This window comes from Jaculus jaculus, chromosome 14, assembly GCF_020740685.1.
Source record: "Jaculus jaculus isolate mJacJac1 chromosome 14, mJacJac1.mat.Y.cur, whole genome shotgun sequence".
Classification (NCBI taxonomy): Eukaryota; Metazoa; Chordata; class Mammalia; order Rodentia; family Dipodidae; genus Jaculus; species Jaculus jaculus.
This window is the reverse complement of record NC_059115.1, coordinates 245,485-256,860: the sequence shown is the minus strand read 5'-3', so window position 1 is coordinate 256,860 and position 11,376 is coordinate 245,485.

The window sequence follows — 11,376 nt, the reverse complement described above, 5'->3', positions numbered from 1 at the left end:
AGAAAGAAAGAAAGAAAGAAAGAAAGAAAGAAAGAAAAACAAGAAAAAGAAAAGAAACTGGGTGTGGTGGCACACCCCTTTAATCCCAGCACTTGGGAGGCAGAGGTAGGAGGATCACCATGAGTTCACCCTGAGATTACATAGTAAATTCCAGGTTAGCCTGAGCTAGAGCCAAATCCTACCTCAAAGAAACAAAACAACAACAAAAAGCCAGGCGTGGTGGTACATGCCTTTAATCCCAGCAAAAAGAAAAGAAAAAGATAAAAGGAAATAAAAGGGGGGGTAGGAAGATTGTTTGGTTTAAAGCACTTGTTTGCAAAGCTTGCAGGCTGGGTTCAATTCACAAGCCACTCAAGTAAGCACAAAGCCTTGGTTAGATACCTAGTGCTGCATAAGCTAGAACTCAGGAGGTAGAGGCTGGAGGATCACAAATTAATCCTCAACTCCCTAGTGAGTTTAGGATCAGCTTTGGCTGGTTGTGGCGGTGGTGGCGCACACCTTTAATCCCAGCACTTGGGAAGCAGAGGTAGGAGAATTGCTGTGTTCGAGGCCACGCTGGGCAAGGCTGTACCTCAAAAATAAAAAGTTAGAAAAGAACTCTGTCTAAATAAAACAAAACAAAGCAGACAAATGAAGAAGGGCTGGGAAGATAGCTCAGCAGTTAGGAGCACATGCTTGCAAAGCCAATTTGCCTAGTTCACAGATAAAGCCAGACGTATAAACTGGTACATGCATCTGGAGTTAGTCTGCAGTAGCAAGAGGCCCTGGTGCACCCACTCTGTCTCCCTTTCTCTTTCTGTCTCTACCTCCATGCTTCTCAAATAAATATAATAAAATATTTATTAAATATTTAAAGAGAAACTAACAGAGAGAGGTAAGGGGTATGATAGAGTGTGGATTTTGTGAAGGGGAAAGTGGGGAAGGGGAGGGAAATATCATGTATGGAAGCTGTCAATAAAAAAAAAAAAGAGGGCTGGAGAGATGGTTTAGCGGTTAAGCGCTTGCCTGTGAAGCCTAAAGACCCTGGTTCGAGGCTCGGTTCCCCAGGTCCCACGTTAGCCAGATGCACAAGGGGGCGCACGTGTCTGGAGTTCGTTTGCAGTGGCTGGAAGCCCTGGCGCGCCCATTCTCTCTCTCTCCTTCTGTCTTTCTCTCAGTGTCTGTCACTCTCAAATAAATAAATAAAAAATGAACAAACAAAAAAAAAATAAAAGAAAAGAATAAACCGGGCGGGGTGGTGCATGCTTTTAATCCTAGCACTCAGGAGGCAGAGGTAGAAGGATTGCTATGAATTTGAGGCCACCCTGAGACTCCATAGTGAATTCCAGGTCAGCCTGGGCTAGAGTGAGACCCTACATCAAAAAAAAAAGAAAAGAAAAAAATGATGGGGGCTGGAGAGATGGCATAGTGGTTAAGGCATTTGCCAATAAAGCCAAAGAATCCCAGTTCAATTCTCCAGGACCCACATAAACCAGATGCACAAAAGGGCACATATGTCGAGTTCATTTGCAGTGGTTGGAGGCCCTGGCATGCCCATTCTGATTCTCTCTCTCTCTCCTCTTCCCACTTTCTCTCAAATAAATAAATAAAATAAAAAATAAAAGAGGAGGGCTAGAGAGATGGCTTAGTGGTTAAGTGCTTGCCTGTGAAGCCTAAGGACCCTGGTTCAAGGCTCGATTCCCCAGGACCCACGTTAGGCAGATGCACAAGGGGGCACACGCATCTGGAGTTCATTTTCAGTGGCTGGAGGCCCTGACACGCCCATTCTCTCTCTCTGTTGCTCTCAAATAAATAAAAATGAACAAAAAACCAAAAACAAAATAAATAAAAATAAAAAATAAAAGAGGTGCCAGGTGTGGTGGCATATGCCTTTAGTCCCAGCACTCAGGAGGCAGAGGTAGGAGGATTGCTGTGAGTTCGAGGCCACTCTGAAACTACATAGTGAATTTCAGGTCAGCCTGAGCTAGAGTGAGAGCCTACCTCTAAAAACCCTAAATAAATAAATAAATAAATAAATAAATAAATAAATAAATAAATAAAAGAGGGCTGGAGAGATGGCTTAGTGGTTAAGGCATTTGCCAAAGGATCCCAGTTTGATTCTGCAGGACCCTGATAAGCCAGATGTACAAGGTGGTGCATGCATCTGGAGTTCGTTTGCAGTGGCTGGAGGCCCTGGCATGCCCATTCTCTCTCTCTCTCTCTCTCTCTGCCTCTTTCTCTCTCTCAAATAAATAAATAATGTATATATATATATATTTTTTTAATTATTTATTTATTTGAGAGCAACAGACACAGAGAGAAAGACAGATAGAGGGAGAGAGAGAGAATGGGCGCGCCAGAGCTTCCAGCCTCTGCAAACGAACTCCAGACGCGTGCGCCCCCTTGTGCATCTGGCTAATGTGGGACCTGGGGAACCGAGCCTCGAACCGGGGTCCTTAGGCTTCACAGGCAAGTGCTTAACCACTAAGCCATCTCTCCAGCCCTATATTTTTTAAAGAAAAGAAAAATATAAAAATTATTAAATATTTTAAAAATATTAAGAAAAGAATGAAGGGCTGGGGAGATGGCTTAGCAGTTAAAGCGCTTTCCTATGAAACCTGAGGACCCAGGTTCAATTTCCCAGTTTCCATGTAAGTCAGATGCACAAGGTGCCACATGTGTCTGGAGTTTGTTTGCAGTGGCTAGTGGCTCTGGTGTGCCTTCTAGGTATCTATTGAACAAAGGGGGGCTGGAGAAATGGCTTAGTGGTTAAGGCATTTGCCTGCAAAGCCAAAGGACCCTGGTTCAATTTCCCAGGACTCACATTAGCCAAATGCACAAGCTGGCACAGGTGTCTGGAGTTTATTTGCAGTGGTTAGAGCCCCTGGCGCACCTGTTCTCTCTCTCTAAATTTTATTTATTTTATTTATTTATTCAGAGAGAGAGAGTTAGAGAGAGAGAGAGAATGGGTGCACTAAGGCCTTCAGCTACTGTAAATGAACTCCAGATGCAATGCACCACTTTGTACAACTGGCTTACATGGGTCCTAGGGAATTGAACCTGGGTCCTTTGGCTTTCAGGCAAATACCTTAACTGCTAAGCCATCTCTCCAGCCCAAGATAGAGTATTCTTAAAGGTAATCCTTTTAAAAAATATTTTAAATTAACTAATTTATTATTTACTTGAGAGACAGAGAGAAAGAGGCAGACAGAGAAAATGAGTATGGGTGCACTGGGGCCTCTTGCTACTGCAAATGAACTGCAGACACATGCACCACTTTGTGCATCTGGATTTACATGGGTACTGGGGAATTGAACACAGAACATCAGGCTTTGCAAGCAAGTGACTTTAACAGCTGAACCATCTCTTCAGCCCCCATAAGAACATCTTTGCATGTAAAACCAAGAAGTCTTGATACTGAGCAGAGAGGAATAAAGTGGGTCAAACCAACAGAATTACTACTTTATGTAATATTTAAAAGTTATGGACTGGAGAGATGGTCTAGCAGTTAAGGCGCTTGCCTGTGAAGCCTTAAGGACCCATGTTCTACTCCCCAGATTCCGCACACATCTGGAGTTTTATTGCAGTGGCTGAAGGCCCTGGCACACCAATTCTCTCTGTCTCTTTCCTACAAAAAAACTAAAAAGAAGGGCTGAGGAAATGGCTTAGCGGTTAAAGCATTTGCCTGTGAAGCCAAAGGACCCTGGTTTGATTCCCCAGGACCCACATAAGCCAGATGCACAAGGGGGCACATGCATCTGGAGTTTGTTTGCAGTGGCTAGAGGCTATGATGTGACCATTCTCTCTTTCTCTCTATTTGCCTCTTCCTCTCTCTCTCTCTCTCAAAATAATAATAAATAAATAAAATATTTTTTAAAAGAAAAAGAAAAAACTTATTAATGTGGCCAGAACAGAGGGAGACATGTTCTTCAGTGGATTGTCTACTTACCAGTTGACTATGCTCTGGTAAATAACCTCTCAGCCATGTTACTGTAAGCAGACCTAATTAAACTCATTAGGTCAACACATACACACAATCACTGGATCACTGGAACTTGGTGTGATGGTGCATTCCTGTAATTTTAGCCCTCATGTGGTAGAAGCAGGAAGATTGCAAATTTGGGGCCAGCCTGGGCTACATAAAGAAACCCTGTCTCAAAAAAAAAAAAAAATAGGAAAGAGAGAGCAAGCAATTAATCATGGGAGATAGTTGACATTTAAAGTCTTTCTAATATTGAGAATCCAACATTTAAAAATGTGACAAATGTGTCCAACATAAATTGTGTAATTGAGTAATTCATTATTTTAGACGTGAGATTTTTCACTGACACAGAAATAAAGGAGGTTTCATTCTAAGTAAGTAAATGGTACTGGAATGTTTAAAAGATCTTGATATGTTTAATTTATTACAAGCATTAAGTGCTGAGGCTGGTTTTGCTTCTTAGAAACTTCTGTTGAGCTTCCAAAGAAAATCTAATGGTTTAAATTTGTGAAAGTAGAACACTTAAGGGAATTTAATTAACTGAAATTCTAAGTGGGATGTGAGGCTGTTGAAACTGGAATTGGTGGAACATTAATCAAGCAGCTCTTTGAAAGTGGCTGTTACAATTTCCTAGGTTTATAAATAGAATTAATACTTGTGAGTAGAGCTTGGAAGCTTAAGGAAGATATTTTATTTATACAGTTTTTATTTATTTATTTTCTTTTTTGTTTTTCAAGGTAAGGGTTTAGCTCTAGCCCAGGCTAACCTGGAATTCATTATGTAGTCTCAGGGTGGCCTCGAGCTCATGGCGATCCTCTTACCTCTGCCTCCCAAGTGCTGGGATTAAAGGCATGTGCCATCATGCCCGGCCATTCTGTTTTGGTTTTTGAAGTACTAAGGATTGAACTCAAGACCTTTTACATGCTAGGCAAGTGTTCTGTAGCTCTGCCATGCCCCAGCCCCAGACTCTACTGGTGGATTCTAGGCAAACACTCTACTACTGAGCAACATTTTCAGCCAATGCTTTGGTTTGGTTTTGCCATTTATGTATATATATATAATTATTGGCGACAGAGGGAGAGAGAGAGAGGAAGAAGGGGAAGGAAAGAGCAGAATGGGTGCACCAGGGCCTTTAGCCATTGCAAATGAACTCCAGATGCATGCAAAACCATGTGCATTTGGCTTACGTGGGACCTGGAAAATCAAAGCTGAGTCCTTAGGCTTCACAGGCAAGTACCTTAACTGCTAAGCCATCCCTTCAGCCCTATATATTTTATTTTTTAATTTATTTATTTATTTACTGAAGAGAGAATGGGAATGGGTGTACCAGGGCCTGTAGCCACTTTAAACAAACTCCAGATGCATGTGCTACTATGTGTATCTGGCTTACATGGGTACTGGGGAATTGAACCTGGGTCCTTAGGCTTCACAGGCAAACACCTTAGGTACTAAGTCATTTTTCCAGCCTAGTTATATTTTTTTCCGAGGTAGGGTCTCACTCTAGCCCAGGCTGACCTGGAACTCACTATGTAGTCTCAGGGCAGCCTCGAACTCACGGTGATCCTCCTACCTCTGCCTCCCGAGTGCTGGGATTAAAGGCATGCACCACCACACCCGACTTTTTGTTTGTTTGTTTTTGTTTTTCAAGGTAGGTTTTGCTCTAGTCCAGGCTGACCTGGATTATATAGTCTCAAAGTGGCCTCAAACTCACAGCAATCCTCCTACCTCTGCCTCCCTAGTCCTGGGACTAAAGGTGTGCACCACCATGGTCAGCTTAAAAAAAATATATTTTTATTTTGGTTTTTCAAGGTAGAGTCTCACTCTAGCTCAGGCTGACCTAGAATTAACTCTGTATTCTCAGGGTAGCCTCGAACTCACAGCAATCTCCTACCTCTGCCTCCCGAGTGCTGGGATTAAAGGCATGCACCACCACGCTCGGCAAACAACAACAACAACAAAAAATTAAAGATAATGGAATCTAAATTCTATCTCTGGCCCTCGATGGAGACAAGAGTTTTTGAACTGCCAGAAAGAGTTTATATTACTATCCAGCAGGAGGCTTTCTGATAAAGAGCAAAGGCATACCATTGTTCCCTCCCTTAAGAATTCATCCAAATGGGCCTGTCAATCACATGGAAAGGAAAACTCCCCTACAGAAAGCCATCTGTTCTAGGAACTTTAAGATACAGTGTAAACTTCATGCTTGGGCTGCAAGGTCACCAAGAAAGTAAACTGGGGCTGAGCTGAAAACCTCCCCCCTGTAGAGCAGTTGGCAGAAAGCTGAAAAAAGCTGCACTGCATGCAGCGCTATGGGAGACAGAAATCACCAACAGTGAAAACAGTGGACACTGGAAGCCTCAAGTTTGGCCAGCCAGGCCAAATAAGCCAACAGGTGCAATAGTGACATGTCTGTTATGCGGGAAACTGCTCTCTAATTGGAGTGGAGGCCCGCTCCATGGGAGGGAATACATTCCTGGTATTGAAAACCTAATCAAAGGCCTATGGTGGGAGTGGTCATGAGCCTTAGGAATGTGACACCTGCTCTTGTCTGGCTAAATGTATATGTTATGCCCACCAAACTGCTTTGTAAGCACTATACTTAATATTCATACCAATATGTTGATGTTACTCTCACTTTTGGTTACAAAAGCATCTCTTTTCAGATGGTGGTGATCACTGGGATGACCCAAAGGCACCATACTGCTGAGAAAATAAGATGGAGGAGTGTTCAGCACTGAAACATCTCTACCACACCTTCTAAAGCTCAGGGTCCATTGTGGAAGAGGTAGCAGAAAGAACATAAGAGCCAAAGAAAGGGTAGGACTCCTTACAACGTGCTCCTCCAGACACAAAATGGCCTGAATTTCCATGACCTCACAGTGCCTGACACTACCTACACAAGACCATCATAATATAAGGAAAAGATGATGACATCAAAATGAAAGAGAGACTGATTGAGAGGGGGAGGGGATATAATGGAGAGTGGGTTTGTAAAGGGGAAAGTGGGGGGGGGGAGGGAGTGATCATGGTTTAGTGTTAAGTATGGAAGCTGTCAATAATATTTTTTAAAAAAAGATACAGTGTAAACTTAAAGCCTACCTAAACATGCAAGTTGGCACAATGATGTCATTGTTCATTTCCCACTCTCACCCTTGACAGTGCTTCAGCCTCATGTTATTCTGTAACAAGTTTTGCTTTTTAAAAATATATTTTTTATTTATCCATTTACTTATTTTATATGGAGAAAAAGGCAGAGAGAAGGAGAGAATGGGGCGTCAGGGCCTTCAGCCACTGAAAATGAACTCCAGATGCATATGCCCCCTTGTGCATCTGGTGGGATTGGTCTTTTTTTTTTTCATCCCCAGAATAGGGTTTCACTCTACCTCAGGCTGGCTTGGAATTCACTATGTAGTCTCAGGTTGGCCTCGAACTCACAGTGATCCTTCTACCTCTGCCTCTCAAGTGCTGGGATTAAAGACATGCACCACCACACCCGGCCTTATTGGTCTTTTAAAGTTCTTATTGTTTCTGTAGGCAGGTGCCCACATATGAATCCTCCACTCTCTGGACCCCATTTATCCCAGTTTCTATTCCAACCACTGTAATGTATACAGTACTTCCCCTACTTTCCTTTACATACCTTTATACTTTGCTTCACCAAGAAGAGACCATGGAAGGACAGCACTTGCTCACCCTCCTGGAATTTAGGTGTTTTTTTAAATTCTTTATTTATTTACTTACCTATTTTATGAGCGAGAGATAAAGAGAGAGGCAGATAGAGAGAAAATGGGTGCACCAGGGCCTCCAGCCACTGAAAATGAACTCCAGAGACATTCACCACCTTGTGCATCTGGCTTACATGGGTACTGGGAAAGCAAACCTACGTCCTTAGGCTTTTCAGGCAAGTGCCTTAACTGCTAAGCCATCTCTCCAGACCCCAGGTTTTTTGTTTTGTTTTGTTTTGTTTTGTTTTGTTTTGTTTTGTTTTGTTTTGTTTTGTTTTGTTTTGAGGCAGTGTCTCACTGGGGCTGATCTGGAATTCACTATGTAGTCTCAGGGTGGCTTCAAACTCATGGCAATCCTCCTACCTCTGCCTCCCTAGTGTTGGGATTAAAGGTGTGTGGCACCATGCCTGGCTCTCAGGTTTTTGTTTTTGTTTAATATTTTATGTATTTGCAAGCAGAGAGAGAGAGAAATAGAGAATGTGTGCACATGAGCACACCAGGACCTCTTGCCACTGCAAATGAACTTTAGATACCTAGGCCATTTTGTGCATCTGGCTTTACATGGACACCAGGGAATTGAACCCGGGACAACAGGTTTTGGTAGCAAGCGCCTTTAACCACTGAGATATCTTCCCAGCCTTGGCTTTAGTTTTTAAGTACTTTTTTTTTTTTTTTGAGGTAGGGTCTCACTGTAGCTCAAGTTGACCTTGAATTCACTATGCAGTCTCAGGGTGGCCTTGAACTCACAACGATCCTCCTACCTCTGCCTCCTGGGTGCTGGGGTTAAAAGGTGTGTGCCACCATGCCCAGCTTTATAGATACTTTTTTTTTTTTTGCTTACATGCATGCATGCATGTGTGTGTGCAAAGTATGTGTGTAGTGTGGTATGTGGGTATATGCACCTGTGCATGTAGATGTGTGGGCCTCATGAGTATGTATGCAGAGGCCAGAGAAGAATGTCCTATTTCCTCTTATTGTTCATCTGAGTATTTCTTTCCTTTAGACAGATCTCTCCCTCAACCTGGAGCTGCTATTAACAAGCCCCAATGATTCTCTAGTCTCTGCCCCTGATGGACTGGTGCTGCAGAGTGTATGGTCATGTCCAGCTTCTTATTTATTTTATTTTATTTTTAGATAGATTGAGAGCAAGAGAGACAGAAAGAGAGAGAATTGGCATGCCAGGGCCTGAGCCACAGCAATCAAACTCCAGATGTTTGCACCACCTAGCGGGACCTTGCACTTGCCTTCCCTTTGTGTGTCCAGCTTATGTGGGTTCTGGAGAGAGATCAAACCTGGGTCCTTAAGCTTCGCAAACAAGCATCTTAACTGCTAAGCCATCTCTCCAGCCCTCTTATTTTATTTTTTTAAATATTTTATTTATTTATTTGAGAGAGAGAATAGGCATGCCAGGGCTCTAGCCACTGCAAATGAACTTCAGACACATGCACCACCTTGTGCCTCTGGCTCTACATGGGTACTAGTGAATTGATACTGAGTCCTTAAGCTTTGTAGGCAAGCACATTAACCATTAAGCCATCTCTCCAGCCCATGTCCAGCTTTTTATGTGGGTTCTGGGGAGTTGATCTTAATGGTCTCTAGCCCCAAGAGGCCCTCATGCTTCAGCAGTAAGCATTATTTATCACTGAGCTATTTCTTCAGCCCTGTGGGCACTTTTTATAAGTGATTCAACTGAAAGTGTTCTGCAACTTGTCATATAAATCAAAACTAGGAATTGACTACTTAAACTGCTCTATTCAGAGAGCAGCAATCTGAGAAGACAGTGGATTTGCACCTCAAAGATCTGTCTTGCCCAATCTTTTTTCTCATTCTTATTATCATGTTTATAGGGAACCAGAATAAATCTACCCCAAGTTTAGTGTTATCCTGCTGACCAGGTTGTTCCTATCTCTGCAATTCTACCTTCCTTCCTAGTCTCCCTATGTAGTAGGGGAGTCAAATACACCAAGGCCACTGAATCCTGCTATCCTCCTGAGCCTCAGAAAATAAAAACTAGGGCTAGAGAGATGGCTTAGCGATTAAGGCACTTGCCTGCTAAGCCAAAGGACCTTGGTTCAATTCCCCAGGGCCCACATTAGCCAGATGCACAAGGGGGTGCACGTGTCTGGAGTTCATTTGCAGTGGCTGGGAGCCCTGGCGCATCCATTCTCTCTCTCTCTCTCTCTCTGCCTCTTTCTCTCTCTGTCACTCTCAAATGAATAAGAATAAGAAAAAAAATCAAAAAAGAAAAAAGGCTGGAAAGATGGCTTTGCGGTTAAGGCACTTGCCTGCAAAGCCAAAGGACCTCGGTTCAATTCCCCAGGACCCATGTAAGCCAGATGCACAAGGTGGCGCATGCATCTGGAGTTCGTTTGCAGTGGCTGGAAGCCCTGGCATACCCATCCTCTCCCTCCCCCCCCCCCTCTCACTCTGCCTCTCCCTTTCTCAAATAAACAAATAAAATAAAAATGTTCAAAAAAAAAAAAACCCAAAAATCCAGAACTGAAGAATGCTTCCTCAAAGAAATTCAACTGACAGCCTGAGATTAACTGGTCACTAGGGCAGATGCTGGCATCTGAAATGGAAATAAAACAAAACAAAAAAGGCAGGGCTGGAGAGATGGCTTAGCTTTTAAGGCACTTGCCTGTGAAGCTTAAGGACCCATGTTCATCTCTCCAGGTCCCACATAAACCAGATGCACAAAGTGATGCAAGTGCTCAAAGTTGCACAGGTGCACAAGGTGGCTTACATATCTGGAGTTCAATTGCAATGGCTGGAGGCCCTGGCATGCCAATTCTCTCTCCCTCTCTCTCTCTCTCTCTCTCTCTCTCTCTCTCTCTCTCTCTCTCTCTCTCACACACACACACACACACACACACACACACACACACACACACAAAAGAAAGGCCAATCTGTTGGGCTTGCCTAAAAAAAAGACAGCCAACTCTACCTAGGCAATTATGATGGGGGGAGGGGCTGCCAGGAATGGTGTTCCTGTCATATGAAAGATTCCCGAATGAGGGCTGGAGAGATGGCTTAGCGGTTAAGCGCTTGCCTGTGAAGCCTAAGGACCCCGGTTCGAGGCTCGCTTCCCCAGGTCCCACGTTAGCCAGATGCGCAAGGGGGCGCACGCATCTGGAGTTCGTTTGCAGAGGCTGGAAGCCCTTGCGGGCCCAATCTCTCTCTCTCCCTCTATCTGTCTTTCTCTCTGTGTCTGTCGCTCTCAAATAAATAAATAAAAAATTAAAATATATGTATATCTGCTTATTAAAATAAATGTTTAAAAAAAAAAAAAAGAAAGAAAGATTCCCGAATGAGTGAACCTTATGATCAGCCTCAAAGCTTCCATTTATGAGCTGGGTATGGTGGCACATGCCTTTAATCCCAGCACTTGGGAGGCAGAGGTAGGAGAATCGCCATGAGTTCAAGGCCACCCTGAGACTATATAGTGAATTCAGGTCAGCCTGAAATAGAGTGAGACCCTACCTTGAAAAAAAAAAAGCTTCCATTCATACTTCAACCTAGAGGAGAGGCCTGGAGGGGGGAAAAAAATACTAAGCCCACTATCTCTAATAGGAAGGGCACTTCCATTACCTATAGGTATCATCAGAGCCCCTGTTTAAGAATATCAAAGCGGGGACTGGGGAAATTGTTCAGTGATTAAATACACTTTGTTGGAAAGCCTGCAGGCCC